The 16957-nt window shown below is 45.8% G+C and overlaps 1 protein-coding gene across 2 annotated transcripts in view; it reads left to right on the forward strand.

Moving 5' to 3' along the window:
* The window catches only part of LOC141076078 (IgGFc-binding protein-like), a 364579-nt gene that overhangs the window by 217800 nt on the left and 129822 nt on the right, over positions 1 to 16957 (forward strand). The gene's annotated exons all lie outside the window — the stretch shown is intronic.

Genomic DNA, 16957 nt, shown 5'->3' on the forward strand with positions numbered 1-16957 from the left:
TGACCTCTCTTCTTACATCATCACTGTGATGTCACAGAGCACAGGACTGCCCCCTGTCCTTACATCATCACTGTGATGTCACAGAGCACAGGACTGACCCCTCTCCTTACATCATCACTGTGATGTCACAGAGCACAGGACTGACCCTCTCCTTACATCATCACTGTGATGTCACAGAGCACAGGACTGACCCCTCTCCTTACATCATCACTGTGATGTCACAGAGCACAGGACTGACCCCTCTCCTTACATCATCACTGTGATGTCACAGAGCACAGGACTGACCCCTTTCCTTACATCATCACTGTGATGTCACAGAGCACAGGACTGACCCCTTTCCTTACATCATCACTGTGATGTCACAGAGCACAGGACTGACCCCTCTCCTTACATCATCACTGTGATGTCACAGAGCACAGGACTGTCCTCTCTCCTTACATCATCACTGTGATGTCACAGAGCACAGGATTGACCTCTCTCCTTACATCATCACTGTGATGTCACAGAGCACAGGACTGACCCCTCTGCTTACATCATCACTGTGATGTCACAGAGCACAGGACTGACCCCTCTCCTTACATCATCACTGTGATGTCACAGAGCACAGGACTGACCCCTCTCCTTACATCATCACTGTGATGTCACAGAGCACAGGACTGACCCCACTCCTTACATCATCACTGTGATGTCACAGAGCACAGGACTGACCCCTTTCCTTACATCATCACTGTGATGTCACAGAGCACAGGACTGACCCCTCTCCTTACATCATCACTGTGATGTCACAGAGCACAGGACTGTCCTCTCTCCTTACATCATCACTGTGATGTCACAGAGCACAGGACTGACCTCTCTCCTTACATCATCACTGTTGTAACAACCCTGCTGGCATCACTGCATGGCCTCCCATCCCCCGCACACCAACTTGCTTTCTGCTTCAAGCCATGCTGTGAATTCTGTCTGTTGCCAGCTCTGTGCCTCTGCTCTCCATGTTTCCAGACTGTGTGTATAGGGGGGCGGCGCCTGAACTCTCTGGTTCTTATGCAGTCAGGGTGCACCTGTGTAATCTGTTCCTTACCAATCACCTAGAGCCCTTGACTATTTAGTTTCGCCACACCCACAGACCTTTGCCTGTGCAATTTCTATACTCAGTTAGTATCTTGCTGCTGAGGAAGCCAGGCCCTGTTCTGTGTATCTCCTTCTCTGTAGGAAAACTCTTTGTCTCACTTTGTACCTTGTCTGCCTGCCAGGAGGCAGAATATCCTGGCCCTTGTGTCTTGTTCCCAGTGCCTTGTCTGTTCTCTGTCCGCCTGCCAGGAGGCAGAATATCCTGGTCCCTGTGTCTTTGTCCCAGTGTCTCTGTCTGAACTCAGTCTTACCTCTGTCTGTCTGTCTCCTTGTTTTTGGTTCCTTCTCTGCCGTGTCTTTCCTTGTGTCCCCCCTGTCTGTGCATCTGCACCCTCGCAGCTTTATCTGTGCATCTGCACCCTCGCAGCTTTATCTGTGCATCTGCACCCTCGCAGCTTTATCTGTGCATCTGCACCCTCGCAGCTTTATCTGTGCATCTGCACCCTAGCCGCTCTGTCTGCACGGCTCCCTAGCCGCTCTGTCTGCACGGCTCCGCACTCCTGCGGCTCTGCCTGCTCCGCACTCCTGCGGCTCTGCCTACCTGCACCTCCTGTGTGAACAGGTCCAAACCTGTTCTCTCATACACCACTCCCTCTTGCCTACACCTGCTGTGTGAACAGGTCCCTACCTGCCCCTTCTCTTACCACGCCCGCCTGTCCTGTGTCTCCAAGCCGTGCCCGCCTGCCCTGTGTCTCCAAGCTGTGCCTGCCTGTCCTGTGTCTCCAAGCCGTGCCCGCCTGTCCTGTCTCCAAGCCGTGCCCGCCTGTCCTGTGTCTCCAAGCCGTGCCCGCCTGCCCTGTGTCTCAGCCGTGCCTGTTGTGTCTACCTGCCTGCCTGTCTAGCCTCTGTCAAAGTGACTTGTCCCCGAGTGGGACCAGCAGCCACAGCCAGACACCACACTGGAGTGGCACCCGACAGCTATCTGCCGCACAAGCCTGACCTCACCATCAGAGGCTCCAGTGAAGACCGAGGTAGCTGTCGTAGTCACGCCCCTTCCAGGGTAGTCTGGTTTGTGGCAGAGTGGGGCCACAACCCCCCGGTTTGCGCCATTCAGCCAAGGCGCGAGCGTGACAGTTTGCACAGGCCATGGTCCCCGCTGAGTCCCATGTCCTTTCGCCCTCGGAGCAAGATGAACTTTTTTGCCAGTATGGGCAACCAAATAAATTTACCTGGTCTGAAGCCCAATCCTTCACTGCTCCACCCACCATTGTGGTCTCCAATAGACTGTTTGCTCAACTAGAGGCTGGCATACCTAAAGTTGAACCTCCCTCGGACCCGCCAAGATATGATGGGGACCCCAAGCAGTGTCGTGCCTTTAAGGAGCAGTGCCTACGCTATTTTCAATGGCATGCTCCCTACTTCGCCAGCGATCGGGTAAAGGTAGGATTACTAATGTCCTACCTAACAGGAGATGCGTTGCAGTGGCTTAACCCCCTTTGGGAAGCAGGGGATCCCATCACCTCGAGCTTACCGGCCTTCCTGGTGGCCTTCTGCAAAGCCTTTGACAAGCCCAATGCAGTGTCTCCTGAAGAGTCTTCCCCTCCAAGCTTCCAGGAACGGATCGGACGAAAGAAACCTGTTGTTATAACTTTATATACTCTGTGTAATGGAGGTCAGTGACGTGGATCAGAAAAGAGGCCTGAGTTCATAGGTTTTCAGTTCTGTAGTATTTATCAGAATCAAGCAGGTTTACAGATAACACACAGCAGGGTAAAAGCAGATGAAGATAATAACGCAGTGAGCAAACGTACAGACCGTGGAGACGTATGAAGTCCAAGTTGCCAGATCCAGAGACCTGGAGAGCAGGCCAGGCTTACTAGCAGGAAACAGTCCTTGAGGTGGAGGTGGGTGCAGAGCTGATCCTGAAGAAACAAGTCTTTACAATGAGACCAAGATTCACAGTCAGGCGGGGTATCCCAAGGTAATGAGACGAGCTAGGTAGCAGTCCTTCCAGCTTGATAACAAGTCCAAGAACAAGTATACTCAAGCAATGAGTATTCATACAGAGCATCCTTATACAGAGCAGACAGGAACAAGAGAGATTAACACAGGAAATAAGATGGCCCCCGTTGAGGCTCGTGACTCCATCTTGGATGAGGGCAAAAATGAACTAAACTAAGGGCAAAGCAGAAACTGAGCGACAGACATAAGGCAAGGATTTCAGAGAAACGGATATGCAGGCCAAGTCCTTACATTACTCTCCCCTTAAAAGACGTTCTCTGGACGATCTTAAGTCCGGCTTATTGGGATATCTGCTGTGGAACGGTCTGATTAAGTGAGGAGCATGGACGTTCTCCACTGGTTCCCAGGAATTCTCTTCAGCCGAATATGCTTGCCATTTTACCAAGTATTGGAGACGTCTCCTATCAACCCGTGAATCCAAGATCCTTTCCACGATGAATTCCTCTTGCCCGTCAACGAGAACTGGGTCAGGAGGAGCAGAGGTCCGTCCGGGAAAAGGGTTAGGCACTGCCGGCTTTAACAAAGAGACATGAAAGACAGGATGAATTTTCAATGAGTTAGGCAACTTGAGTCGACAGGCTACAGAATTCACTATACTGCTGATCTTATATGGGCCGACATATTTTTGCCCCAGCTTAGACGTTGGGATCCTGAGCTTCAAGTTCTTAGTTGAGAGCCAAACCATGTCTCCTACCTTGTACATTGGAGCTGGCTTACGGAATTTGTCTGCTGCCTTCTTGTATCTTTCCTGTGCTGAACCTAAAGTGTCTTTAAGAACTTCCAAATTGCGTTGCAAGGATGAAATGCGGTCAGCTACCGCAGGCACATACATGTCTATTGGAAGTCGAGGAAGAATACTGGGGTGGTATCCCTTGTTGGCAAAGAATGGAGACAATTTGGTGGAAGCATTCTGAGAATTATTATATGTGAATTCAGCCAACGGAAGCAAACTCACCCAATCGTCCTGTAGGTGGCACACATAGCAATGCAGATATTGTTCCAAGGTCTGATTGGTCCGTTCAGTTTGGCCGTTAGACTGTGGATGAAAAGCAGATGACAATTTTACTTTGATGTCCAGAGCAGCACAGAAGCTTTGCCAAAACAGTGAAGTAAATTGAACCCCACGATCCGATATTACTTCATCCGGAGCTCCGTGCAAACTAAAAACATTTTGTACAACAAGATCTGCTGTTTGTTTAGCCGTTGGTACACCAGCACAGGGAATGAAATGAGCAGCTTTAGTCAGCCGGTCAACTACTACTAGAATTGTGTTTTTCCCTTGTGACAGAGGCAACTCAACAATAAAGTCCATTGAAATAGACCCCCAAGGACGAGATGGAACAGGCAGAGGTTGCAAGAGTCCTGTCGGTGAGGAGCGAGGAACTTTTGACCTGGCACATACCTCACATGACGACTAGTGTTGAGCATTCCGATACCGCAAGTATCGGGTATCGGCCGATACTTGCTGTATCGGAATTCCGATACAGACTTCCGATATTTTTTCAATATCGGAAGTCGGCATCGGAATCGGAAGTTCAAAGTTGATTGACAGCCTGACGTCATCATGATGCGCGGTGTGTGCGCATCATGATGCGCCGTCATTTCGGGCCTTCCGGGGGTCTCTGCCGGCCTGCCGGGGGGATGTGTGGACTGCCCGGGGTCTGTACCGGCCTGCCGGGGGGCTGTGCCGGCCTGCCGGGGGGCTGTGTGGACTGCCCGGGGTCTGTACCGGCCTGCTGGGGGGCTGTGCCGGCCTGTCGGTGGTCTGTGCACCCTGTGGGGGTCTGTACCGGCCTGCCGGGGGGCTGTGCCGGCCTGCCGGGGGGCTGTGCTGATGTCCGGGGGTCTGTGCAAGCATAGTCCGATGGGACTATAAGTCCCATCTGGCGATGCCTGCTACCATGACAGTGATTGACACATTAGCCAATGATGGGACAGTAGTAGTCCCATCATCCGGCTAATGTGTTAAATGTTAAAAAAAAAAAAAAAAAATACTACATACATACTACATACATACTACATGCATGCTACATACATACTACATGCTACATACATACTACATATATACTACATACATACTGCATGCTACATACATACTACATACATACCACATATATACTACATACATACTACATGCTACATACATACCACATACATACTACATGCATGCTACATACATAACATATATACTACATGCATGCTACATACATACTACATGCTACATACATACTACATGCTACATACATACTACATACATGCTACATACATACTACATACATACTACATGCATGCTACATACATACTACATGCTACATACATACTACATATATACTACATACATACTGCATGCTACATACATACTACATACATACCACATATATACTACATACATACTACATGCTACATACATACTACATACATACTACATGCATGCTACATACATAACATATATACTACATGCATGCTACATACATACTACATGCTACATACATACTACATACATGCTACATACATACTACATACATACTACATACATACTACATACATACTACATACATACTACATGCATGCTACATACATACTACATGCATGCTACATACATACTACATACATACTACATATATACTACATGCATGCTACATACGTACTGCATGCTACATACATACTACATACATACCACATATATACTACATACATACTACATGCATACTACATACATACTACATGCATGCTACATACATAACACATATACTACATGCATGCTACATACATACATACTACATACATACTACATACATACTACATACATACTACATATATACTACATGCATGCTACATACATACTACATGCTACATACATACTACATACATACTACATGCATGCTACATACATACTACATACATACTACATACATACTACATGCATGCTACATACATACTACATGCTACATACATGATACATATATACTACATGCATGCTACATACATACTACATGCTACATATATACTACATGCTACATACATACTACATGCATGCTACATACATACTACATACATACTACATGCATGCTACATACATACTACATACATACTACATGCATGCTACATACATACTACATGCTACATACATACCACATACATACTACATATATACTACATGCATGCTACATACATACTGCATGCTACATGCATGCTACATACATACTACATACATACTACATGCTACATACATACCACATATATACTACATACATACTACATACAATACATTCATACAATACATACATAGACATACAGTACATATAACATAGAGTAACATACTTACCAATACTTGTCACATTGTTCCCCGAAGCCATTGTCTTTTAAAGGAATAAATATTAACATAACAAACCACAAAAACACTCACCCACGATCCGAAGCAGTCCACGAGTGTGTCCCACGACGATCTTGGGTAGAGAACTGCAGCATCAGCTGTTGCTGCCGTTCTCTACGGGCTGCAGGAATCCAATGACGGAAGGTAGGTATCCTTCCACACTGTATTCCTCCGCCACTTAAAAAAAAAAAGTCCCTAGTCTCACTTTATGCCATTGCTGTGTGGGAAGTTGCATGCATGTAGTATATATGTAGTATGCATGTTGCATGCATGTAGTATATATGTAGTATGTATGTTGCATGTAGTATATATGTAGTATGAATGTAGCATGTATGTAGTATGAATGTAGCATGTATGTAGCATGTAATTTTTTTTTTTTTTTACATTCAACACATTAGCCGGATGATGGGACTACTACTGTCCCATCATTGGCTAATGTGTCAATCACTGTCATGGTAGCAGGCATCGCCCGATGGGACTTGTAGTCCCATCGGACGATGCCTGCACAGACCCCCGAAGCCTGCACAGCCCCCCGGCAGGCCGGCACAGCCCCCCGGCAGGCCGGCACAGCCCACTGGAGCCTGCACAGACCACCGGCAGGCCGGCACAGACCACCGGCAGGCCGGCACAGCCCCCCGGCAGGCCGGCACAGCCCACCGGAGCCTGCACAGCCCCCCCGGCAGGCCGGCACAGCCCCCCGGCAGGCCGGCACAGACCACCGGAGCCTGCACAGACCCCCTGGCAGGCCGGCACAGCCCCCCGAAAGGCCCGTACAGACCCCAGAGAGGCTGTACAAGGGAAAAACAGGGTTTTTCTTATTCCGATACCGGAAGTCCCATAGACTTGAATGGGACTTCCGGTATCGGAATCGGCGATAACAATACTTTTTTTTAAGATCGGCCGATCCATTCCGATCCGATACTTTGAAGTATCGGACGGTATCGCTCAACTCTAATGACGACACATACTGAAGCACATCTTTCCGAAAGGTTGGCCACCAAAAAAAACGAGACAGAAATTCCTGAGTCTTCTGAACTCCCCTATGGCCGGCAAACTTTGAGTCATGCATTAGTTTTAAGATACTCAGTTTTACTGTTTCTGGAACATGCAAACGCTGTCCTTGAAACCAAAGTCCATTCTTGAAAGTTAGATTTACCTGGGTGGGGGGTAACCCCAAAAGCGAATCTGCAGCATAAGCCTCCTTAATCTCCGTTAAAAGATCTTGATTATGTAGGACACTTACAAAGTTCTTCTCAGATAGAATGGTCCTTGGAGGCGAAGCCGGAGTTGCTTCATCTGAATGAATCCTGGACAGTGCATCAGCCTTTCCATTGCGAGAGCCCGGCCTATAGGAGATGACAAAATCAAACTGGTTAAGGAAAAGATTCCACCGAGCCTGTCTGGGTTTTAGACATCTTGCCGACCTCATAAATTCGAGATTCCGGTCATCCGTGAGTATAACAATCTGTTGGGATGCTCCTTGTAACAGATGTCTCCATTCTTTAAATGCGGTTATAATGGCTAACAGTTCTTTGTTGCCATCGTCGTAATTCCTTTCGGCAGGTGATAACTTTTGAGAGAGAAAGGCACACGGATGCAAGAGATCTTTCTCACCTGTCCTTTGCGAGAGTATGGCCCCTACCGCACAGTCCGAGGCGTCCACTTCCACTATGAAGGCCTTGTCTGGGTCAGGATGTACGAGAACGGGAGCTGTCGTAAATTTAGACTTTAATGTGGAAAATGCTGTTTGAGCTTGAGGTGACCAGACAAATGGCGTCTTCTTCCGGGTTAAATGAGTGATGGGTGCAACGATTGCTGAAAAATTTTTAATGAATCGTCTGTAGAAATTAGCAAATCCGATGAATCGCTGTACCTCCTTCACTAATTTGGGAGTTGGCCACTCCTGAATGGCTTGCGTCTTGCTTACATCCATGCTGAGACCCTGGGGAGAAATAACATATCCCAAAAATTGAATTTCTGTTTTGTGAAACTCACATTTCTCCAGTTTAATGTATAAATGATTTTGTTGTAGACGATCCAAAACCATTTTCACGTGTCGCTGATGATCCTCGATATTGCTGGAAAAAATTAAAATGTCATCCAAGTAAATCACAACAAAAATATCAAGTATGTCTCTGAAAACATCATTTGCCAAGTGCTGGAACGTAGCTGGTGCATTACGGAGGCCAAAAGACATAACTAGGTACTCAAAATGTCCATAACGTGATCGAAATGCCGTTTTCCACTCGTCGCCAGGACGAATCCATACTAAATTGTATGCTCCACGAAGATCTAATTTAGTGAAGATTTTGGCGTGTCGAACTCTCTCAAGTAACTCGGGAATTAGTGGAAGTGGGTAAGAGTTCCTGATTGTGATTTTGTTGAGCTCCCGGTAGTCAATGCATGGACGAAGTGAACCATCTTTCTTTTTGACAAAGAAGATTGGGGCACCCGCTGGGGAGGAAGATGGTCGTATAAACCCTTTAGCTAAATTTTTGTGAATATACTCTTTAAGAGCTTTTAATTCCGGACCAGACAGTGGATAAATACTCCCGAATGGAATTGCGGCACCAGGCAATAATTCCACGAGGCAATCATATGGCCGATGTGGCGGTAATTTATCCGCATTTTTCTTGTCACACACATCACTAAAATCCCAATACTCTACGGGTAGTGTCGAGTCGACCGCGGCTGCTGTTTTCACTGGAGCCAGCTCTCTGGACGCTGCTGATTCATTTGGAAATTTTAACTCCTTTGTTGTCCAATTGATCGTAGGATTACGCAGCCGTAACCAAGGCAGACCTAAAATAGGAAAATTAGGAGAGGAAATCAGTAAAAAAGACATTTTTTCTGAATGATCTGCCCCCATATGGATCTTTAGTGGGACTGTTTCGAGTTTCACAGGCCCAGATATCAATGGAGACCCATCCACGGTCTCCATAAACACCAGAGAGTCCCTCTTTCGTGAAAGAATGCCATGTTTCTCAGCAAAGGAAGTGTCCATGAGATTGCTGCAAGCTCCAGAGTCTATCATGGCGGAGCACGTGATCCAGCGGGAATGTACCCAGATCTTGATAGAAATGCAACAGAGCGAATCTCTCCTGGCTGTGGTAGAACTTGTAGAAAGTAAGGCGATATCCACAGGTGATGAGGCCGCCGATGAATCATCAGGGAAATCAAAATTTGCAGCCGTTATTTCCTGACTGTGTGAATGAGAACCTACTGAAGAAATATCTGAAAAGTCAAGTTCGGTCACTGCAGCTGCGGACTTGCGATTTTTCCCAGGGCACTCCGATATATAATGACCCGACTTTCCGCAATAGAAACACAAGTTCTCCTTGAAACGATGTTCCTTACGTGTATCAATGACTTTTCTCCGTACTGCGTCGACCTGCATAGGTTCAGACTCTGTCTGGGATAAAGACTTGCTCAACGCCTCCCTGGTGGAGGAAGGGAAAGACATGAGGTTATTACGATTAGCCTCAGCCCATTTTTCCTGTCGACGTTCAGTGAGACGAATGTCAATCCGAATACAATGATGTATAAAGTCAGCTAGATTAGTAGGCGATTCTCCTCGAGCCAGTTCGTCCTTAATTGAAGCAGACAAACCTCTCCTGAACACTGCATACTTTGAAGAATCGCACCATGTCGTATCCAGCACCCACCTCCGGAACTCCATTGCATATTCCACCACCGGACGCTTCCCTTGACGAAGTGTCAGTAATGCGGTTGCTGCTGTTAAACTTCGGTTGGGGTCATCAAACATTTGAGACATTGCGGCAGTAAAGTCATTCAAAGAATTCAGGCATACATCATTAGTCTCAATTAATGGATTAGCCCAGGCTAACGCTTTGTTTGTTAGCTACATAATCATAGTCAATACTTTATCTCGATCAGTTAAAAACTGGGCCGCACGTGCAGAGAAATACAGCTGACATTGATTCAAAAATCCCCGAAATTTCTCTCTTTCACCACCAAACCTGAATGGTGGGAGTTTAGGAAAACCCGGACCCGGAGCTGGAATTGGAGCCGGGGCAGCAACCACAGCTGCAGTCTCTACATTTGAAAGTCGAGACGCTAAGGCCTGAATAGACGTATCAGCCACATTCACGTTATGATTGGTTTGCGATTCTAAGGTCCCCAGCTTTGTTTTAATAGCCTGCAGCTCCCCATGAAGTCCAGAAACAAATGAGCAAAGTTTCTTCATTCGTACCTCCATAGAATCTGACCCAGAGATCTCCATATTTGATGGCTTGAGTATTCTGTTATAACTTTATATACTCTGTGTAATGGAGGTCAGTGACGTGGATCAGAAAAGAGGCCTGAGCTCATAGGTTTTCAGTTCTGTAGTATTTATCAGAATCAAGCAGGTTTACAGATAACACACAGCAGGGTAAAAGCAGATGAAGATAATAACGCAGTGAGCAAACGTACAGACCGTGGAGACGTATGAAGTCCAAGTTGCCAGATCCAGAGACCTGGAGAGCAGGCCAGGCTTGCTAGCAGGAAACAGTCCTTGAAGTGGAGGTGGGTGAGGAGCTGATCCTGAAGAAACAAGTCTTTACAATGAGACCAAGATTCACAGGCAGGCGGGGTATCCCAAGGTAATGAAGAGACGAGCTAGGTAGCAGTCCTTCCAGCTTGATAACAAGTCCAAGAACAAGTATACTCAAGCAATGAGTATTCATACAGAGCATCCTTATATACAGAGCAGACAGGAACAAGAGAGGTCAACACAGGAAATAAGATGGCCCCCGTTGAGGCTCATGACTCCATCTTGGATGAGGGCAAAAATGAACTAAACTAAGGGCAAAGCAGAAACTGAGCGACAGACATAAGGCAAGGATTTCAGAGAAACGGATATGCAGGCCAAGTCCTTACACCTGTGGCCAATTCATCTTCTCCGTCTGTGACCGTCCATGACCCATCGGTTCCTCAGCCTGCCAAAGCAGCCTCCCATGCAAGATCCAAGAGGTCTTAAAAGAAGAAGCGGGCAAAGTTGCAGCCGGAATCTGGTCTCTGTCCTGTGAAGCCAATGACTGTTTCTCTACCTTCAGGGAGCTTTGGTGTGTATAAACCGCCAGCCATACGGAGTCAGTGTGTGGTCTCTGTCGTACAGCTCCCGAAGCCTGCGTGGGCATTGTCTCGTGGTGGCTGAGCCCTACTTGAGAACAGTCTAGTCCTGCAAGGACAACTACAGCTCCAGGACGGAGCTTGGTATACAAAGAAGTTTGTCTTCCATTGGCTGTCTGGTATGCACATGGGTCATTCTGAACCAGAGATCCTGGTGCCCATATATGTTTGGAGACCCAGCAAGGTACCGCGCCTGAGACAACCAAGTGACAAGAGGTGTCTGGTTCCCTTGCGTCAGATTCAGTCAGCCAAGTCGTCGTCTTTATCCAGTCTGCTGGTCGTCGAGTCTAGGGGTGATGACGCCTCCGAAGAGGGTGAAGTGGAGGTCTCCTCGTCACACGTCTCCAGCAATGATGCCAGTGATCTGCTCCCTAGAGCATCCCTGCCTCCTGATTGTCTTCCCCAGGATAAAGGGCTGAAGATGGATCCTGAGTCGATGCCCTCGGCTCCTCTATGGCCAGTGGGTGAAGGTCCCAAGATGGAGCATTACTCATCTTCTAACCTGAAAAAGGGGGCCCAGTTTTTTCTGAGTAACAGGTTGAAATGGCTCCCTGTATGTATGCCTCCAGCTTCCATATGGCAGGTGGATGCAGAGGTGGGAACTGTGGCCTATGTATCTCCGTTGTTCACTCACCTGGAGGAGATCCAATTTTCTTTGGATAATGGGCTAAAAAGGGACTCTGTGCAGGTGTCTTCAGTTTTTAGCTGGCCGGCTGATGTAGGAGCGATGTCGGAAGCTGCCAGGGCCCCGCTTTTTGCCAATCTGGAGGAAGAAGTCTTTGTACCCTCTGTGTTGGAAGATGACTCCATCAGGCACCAAGAAGCTTGGCACTCTGGGATTCCTGATGGCACACATATTCCACCCTACCTGAAGGATGTCGTGTCAACCTGGACTGTGTGTGGTCCCGTACTCCTTCTTCATCATTCTTCGAAACCAGGGGAAGAGTCTTGAGGAGATCATTTGCATATTCCCAGTGCCTTCTGGGATAAGTGAAGAGTCTCCGCGAGCTCAACGATCACTGGGTTTTGGCCATTGCAGCTGAAAAGAGGAAATCGGAGAAACCAGGGGAAGAGTCTTGAGGAGATCATTTGCATATTCCCAGTGCCTTCTGGGATAAGTGAAGAGTCTCCGCGAGCTCAACGATCACTGGGTTTTGGCCATTGCAGCTGAAAAGAGGAAATCGGAGAAACCAGGGGAAGAGTCTTGAGGAGATCATTTGCATATTCCCAGTGCCTTCTGGGATAAGTGAAGAGTCTCCGCGAGCTCAACGATCACTGGGTTTTGGCCGTTGCAGCTGAAAAGAGGAAATTTTGGCTCATCTTTCATCTTTTTAAGAAATCTCAAGATGGAAGAGGCCAGGAGCCATTTGGTGAGCTGCATTTCTTGCTACATGTTCACAGATTTACCAGTGGAAAAGCCAAACTTCACATGCCACAAATGCAAGCTTGTGACCCTGTTGGAGGAAAAGTTGCAAAATCTCGAAGAGAGGTTAGCTACGTTGAAGATCATTAAGGAAGGTGAAGAGTTCTTGGACAGAGCAGAATTATCTCTTCATGTTACAGAAAGAGAAGAAATTCGAAGTGCACCTGAAGAAACAGAGGATTGGAGACATGTGACCCAGAGAAGCAGGAGGATCAGGAGGCAGTCAGCACCCATACTGCTCAGAAACCAGTACCAGGCTCTCACGCAGGAAAACGATGAAGAAATACATCAGGATAAGACTTTGCCAACAAACAGCAACCTTGTACGCCTTCAGAGTCCTCCTGGATGGAGAAAGAAAAATGTTGTGAAGAAGAAACGGAGAGTGGTGGTCATGGGGGATTCCCTGTTGAGAGGAACAGAGGCCGCTATCTGCAGACCGGATATAACTTCAAGAGAAATGTGCTGTCTTCCAGGTGCAAAAATTAAAGATGTGTCTGACAGGATATCAGGACTCTTCAGACCTACAGATGACTACCCATTCCTGCTACTACATGTGGGGACAAATGACACCGCAAGAAACGACCTGGAAACCATCTGCAGAGACTTTGAAGACTTAGGCAAGAAAGTGAAAGAACTGGGAGCGCAGGTGGTCTTCTCTTCCATCCTCCCAGTGGATGGTCATGGAACAAGGAGGTGGAATAAGATTCTGCAGGTGAACAGCTGGCTACATCGATGGTGCCGTCAGCAACGATTTGGATTTCTGGATCACGGAGTGAACTACTTATACGATGGACTACTTGCTAGAGATGGGGTGCACCTTACGAAGACTGGAAAGAAGGTATTTGGAAGTCGCCTTGCTACACTTGTAAGGAGAGCTTTAAACTAGAACAACATGGGAAGGGAAGCAAAAGACCAGAAAAAGCCATACACCTGACAAATGCTACTGAGAACTCTGCTATTAGAAGTGGAAAGGAAGAACAAAGACGAAAGAATCTAATTAAAAAAAATATTGGAGAAAGAGAAACCAATCACAAACTAAAATGTTTCTATACTAATGCACAAAGCATGGGCAACAAACAAGGAGAATTGGAACTACTAACACAGGAAAAGAAATATGATGTCATTGGAATCACTGAAACTTGGTGGGACAATACACATGATTGGAATACAAGACTAGAAGGATACAACTTATTTGCAAGAAACAGACTTGATAAACGAGGAGGGGGTGTCGCATTGTATGTTAGAAATGCGTATATCTGCACAGAGATTGAAGCTTCAGAGACTGGGAGTTCTGTGGAAACTGTTTGGGTAAGAATACAAGGACAGAACAATGGAAAGGACACCATTGTAGGCATTTACTACAGGCCGCCTGTGCAGGCTGAAGATATGGATGAACTCTTTATGCATCAAATGGCCAAGTTCTCCAAAAAATATGACATAGTTGTCATGGGAGATTTCAACTATCCAGACATTTGTTGGGAATCTCTCTCAGGCAAAACTAACAGGTCAAGGAAATTCTTATCCTCTCTTGCTGACAACTTTATCTTCCAAAAGGTAAAGGAGAAAACAAGGGGAACTGCTACCTTGGATCTAATCCTTATAAACAGGGAGGAAATGGTTGAGGAGGTAAAAGTGGCTGGGACCCTAGGAGGTAGCGACCATGCTATTTTAGAATTTTGGATAACTAGAGGCGGAAGACCTGTGAAGACTCAGACGTCAAGGTTAGATTTCAGAAAGGCAGATTTTAAGGGATTCAGAAAGAGAATTGGAGGGATCCAATGGCTGGATATCCTTAAAGACAAAAATGTCCAGGAAGGATGGGAAATCTTGAAAAATGAAATTCTCAAAGCACAGTTGTTAACAATTCCGAAAAGAGGGAAGAATAGGAAGCATTTAAGGAAACCAGGATGGATGAACACAGAGCTTAAGCACATGCTAAAAAGGAAGCAAAAAATGTTTATAAAATGGAAAGAAGGAGGCATATCTAAAGAAGAATATAATGCTGTCTGCAGAACCTGCAAGGCACAAATCAGATTATCTAAAGCTGAAAATGAATTGAGGCTTGCAAGAGATGTCAAAAGCAATAATAAAGGATTTTGGGGATATGTCAAAAGTAAAAGAAAAGTCAAAGATGCTATAGGATTTTTACAGGATGAAAATGATGAAATGGTAAGACAGGATGTTGAGAAGGCTGAACTTTTAAATTCCTATTTTGCATCTGTTTTCTCTCAGAAAGGAAATGTAACATCAACTGTTATTCACTGTCCTATTAAGGGAATAGAAGAATCCAGGATATCTATAAACAGAAAGATAGTGAGGAAACACTTAGCTAACCTAAATGTATTCAAGTCTCCAGGTCCAGATGAATTACACCCCAGAGTACTGAAGGAGATAGCAGAAGAAATTTTTGAACCCCTCTCCATAATCTTTGAAAATTCTTGGAGAACAGGAGAAGTGCCAGAAGACTGGAGAAGAGCAAATGTTGTTCCTATCTTCAAAAAGGGGAAGAAGGTGGACCCAGGCAACTATAGGCCGGTGAGTCTGACTTCTATACCAGGAAAGATCTTTGAACAAATTATTAAACAACATGTATGTCAATACCTGGATAAGAATGAAGTGATTAAACAGAGTCAGCATGGGTTTGTAACTAATAAGTCATGTCAGACTAATTTAATTTCCTTCTATGATGGTATTACTGATTGGGTGGATCAAGGAAATGCTGTAGATATAGTATATCTTGACTTCAGCAAAGCATTTGACAAAGTCTCTCATACAATCCTTATTGAAAAAATGACTAAGTATGGAATGGACAAGGCAACTGTTAGGTGGATTCATAACTGGCTTAGTGATCGGACCCAAAGAGTGGTCGTAAATGGCTGCACATCCAGTTGGAAGAATGTCTCAAGTGGGGTACCACAGGGCTCTGTCCTGGGCCCTGTATTGTTCAACATCTTTATCAACGATTTAGATGAAGGAATTGAGGGTAAACTGATTAAATTTGCTGATGACACAAAGCTAGGAGGGATAGCTAATACTAGAGAAGAGAGAGAGAGGATTCAAAAAGATTTAAATAAACTGGAGAAGTGGGCAGCAACTAACAGAATGGTTTTTAACAGGGAGAAATGCAAAGTACTACATCTGGGCAATAAAAATGAAAAAAGCATATATAGAATGGGAGGAATAGGGCTAAGTGACAGCACATGTGAAAAAGACTTGGGTATACTAATAGATCACAGACTGAATATGAGTCAACAGTGTGATGCAGCAGCAAAAAAGGCAAATGCAATTCTAGGATGTATTAACAGAAGCATACAGTCTAGATCACGTGAAGTAATTATTTCCCTCTACTCCTCTTTGGTCAGACCTCATCTGGAATATTGTGTCCAATTTTGGGCACCACATTTTAAAAAAGACATCAACAAACTGGAGCAAGTTCAGAAAAGAGCGACCAGAATGGTGACCGGTCTGCAAACCCTGTCTTATGAGGAAAGGTTGCAGGATTTGGGAATGTTTAGTTTGCAAAAGAGAAGACTGAGAGGAGACTTAATAGCTGTCTACAAATATCTAAAGGGCTGTCACATTGTAGAAGGATCAACTTTATTCTCATTTGCACAAGGAAAGACTAGAAGCAATGGGATGAAGCTGAATGGGAGGAGACACAGATTAGATATTAGAAAAAACTTTTTGACAGTTAGAGTGATCAATGAGTGGAACAGGCTGCCACGAGAAGTGGTGAGTTCTCCTTCAATGGAAGTCTTCAAACAGAGGCTGGACAGACATCTAACTGGGATGATTTAGCGAATCCTGCTTTGAGCAGGGGGTTGGACCAGATGGCCCAGGAGGTCCCTTCCAACTCTACGATTCTATGATTCTATGATTCTATGATTCTGGTCATTCTGGCAGGCTTGAGGAAGAGGGGCCGTAAAGGGGGGGGTACT

Source organism: Dendrobates tinctorius, unplaced genomic scaffold, assembly GCF_039654945.1.
Source record: "Dendrobates tinctorius isolate UK_male_01 unplaced genomic scaffold, ASM3965494v1 ptg000386l, whole genome shotgun sequence".
Lineage (NCBI taxonomy): Eukaryota > Metazoa > Chordata > Amphibia > Anura > Dendrobatidae > Dendrobates > Dendrobates tinctorius.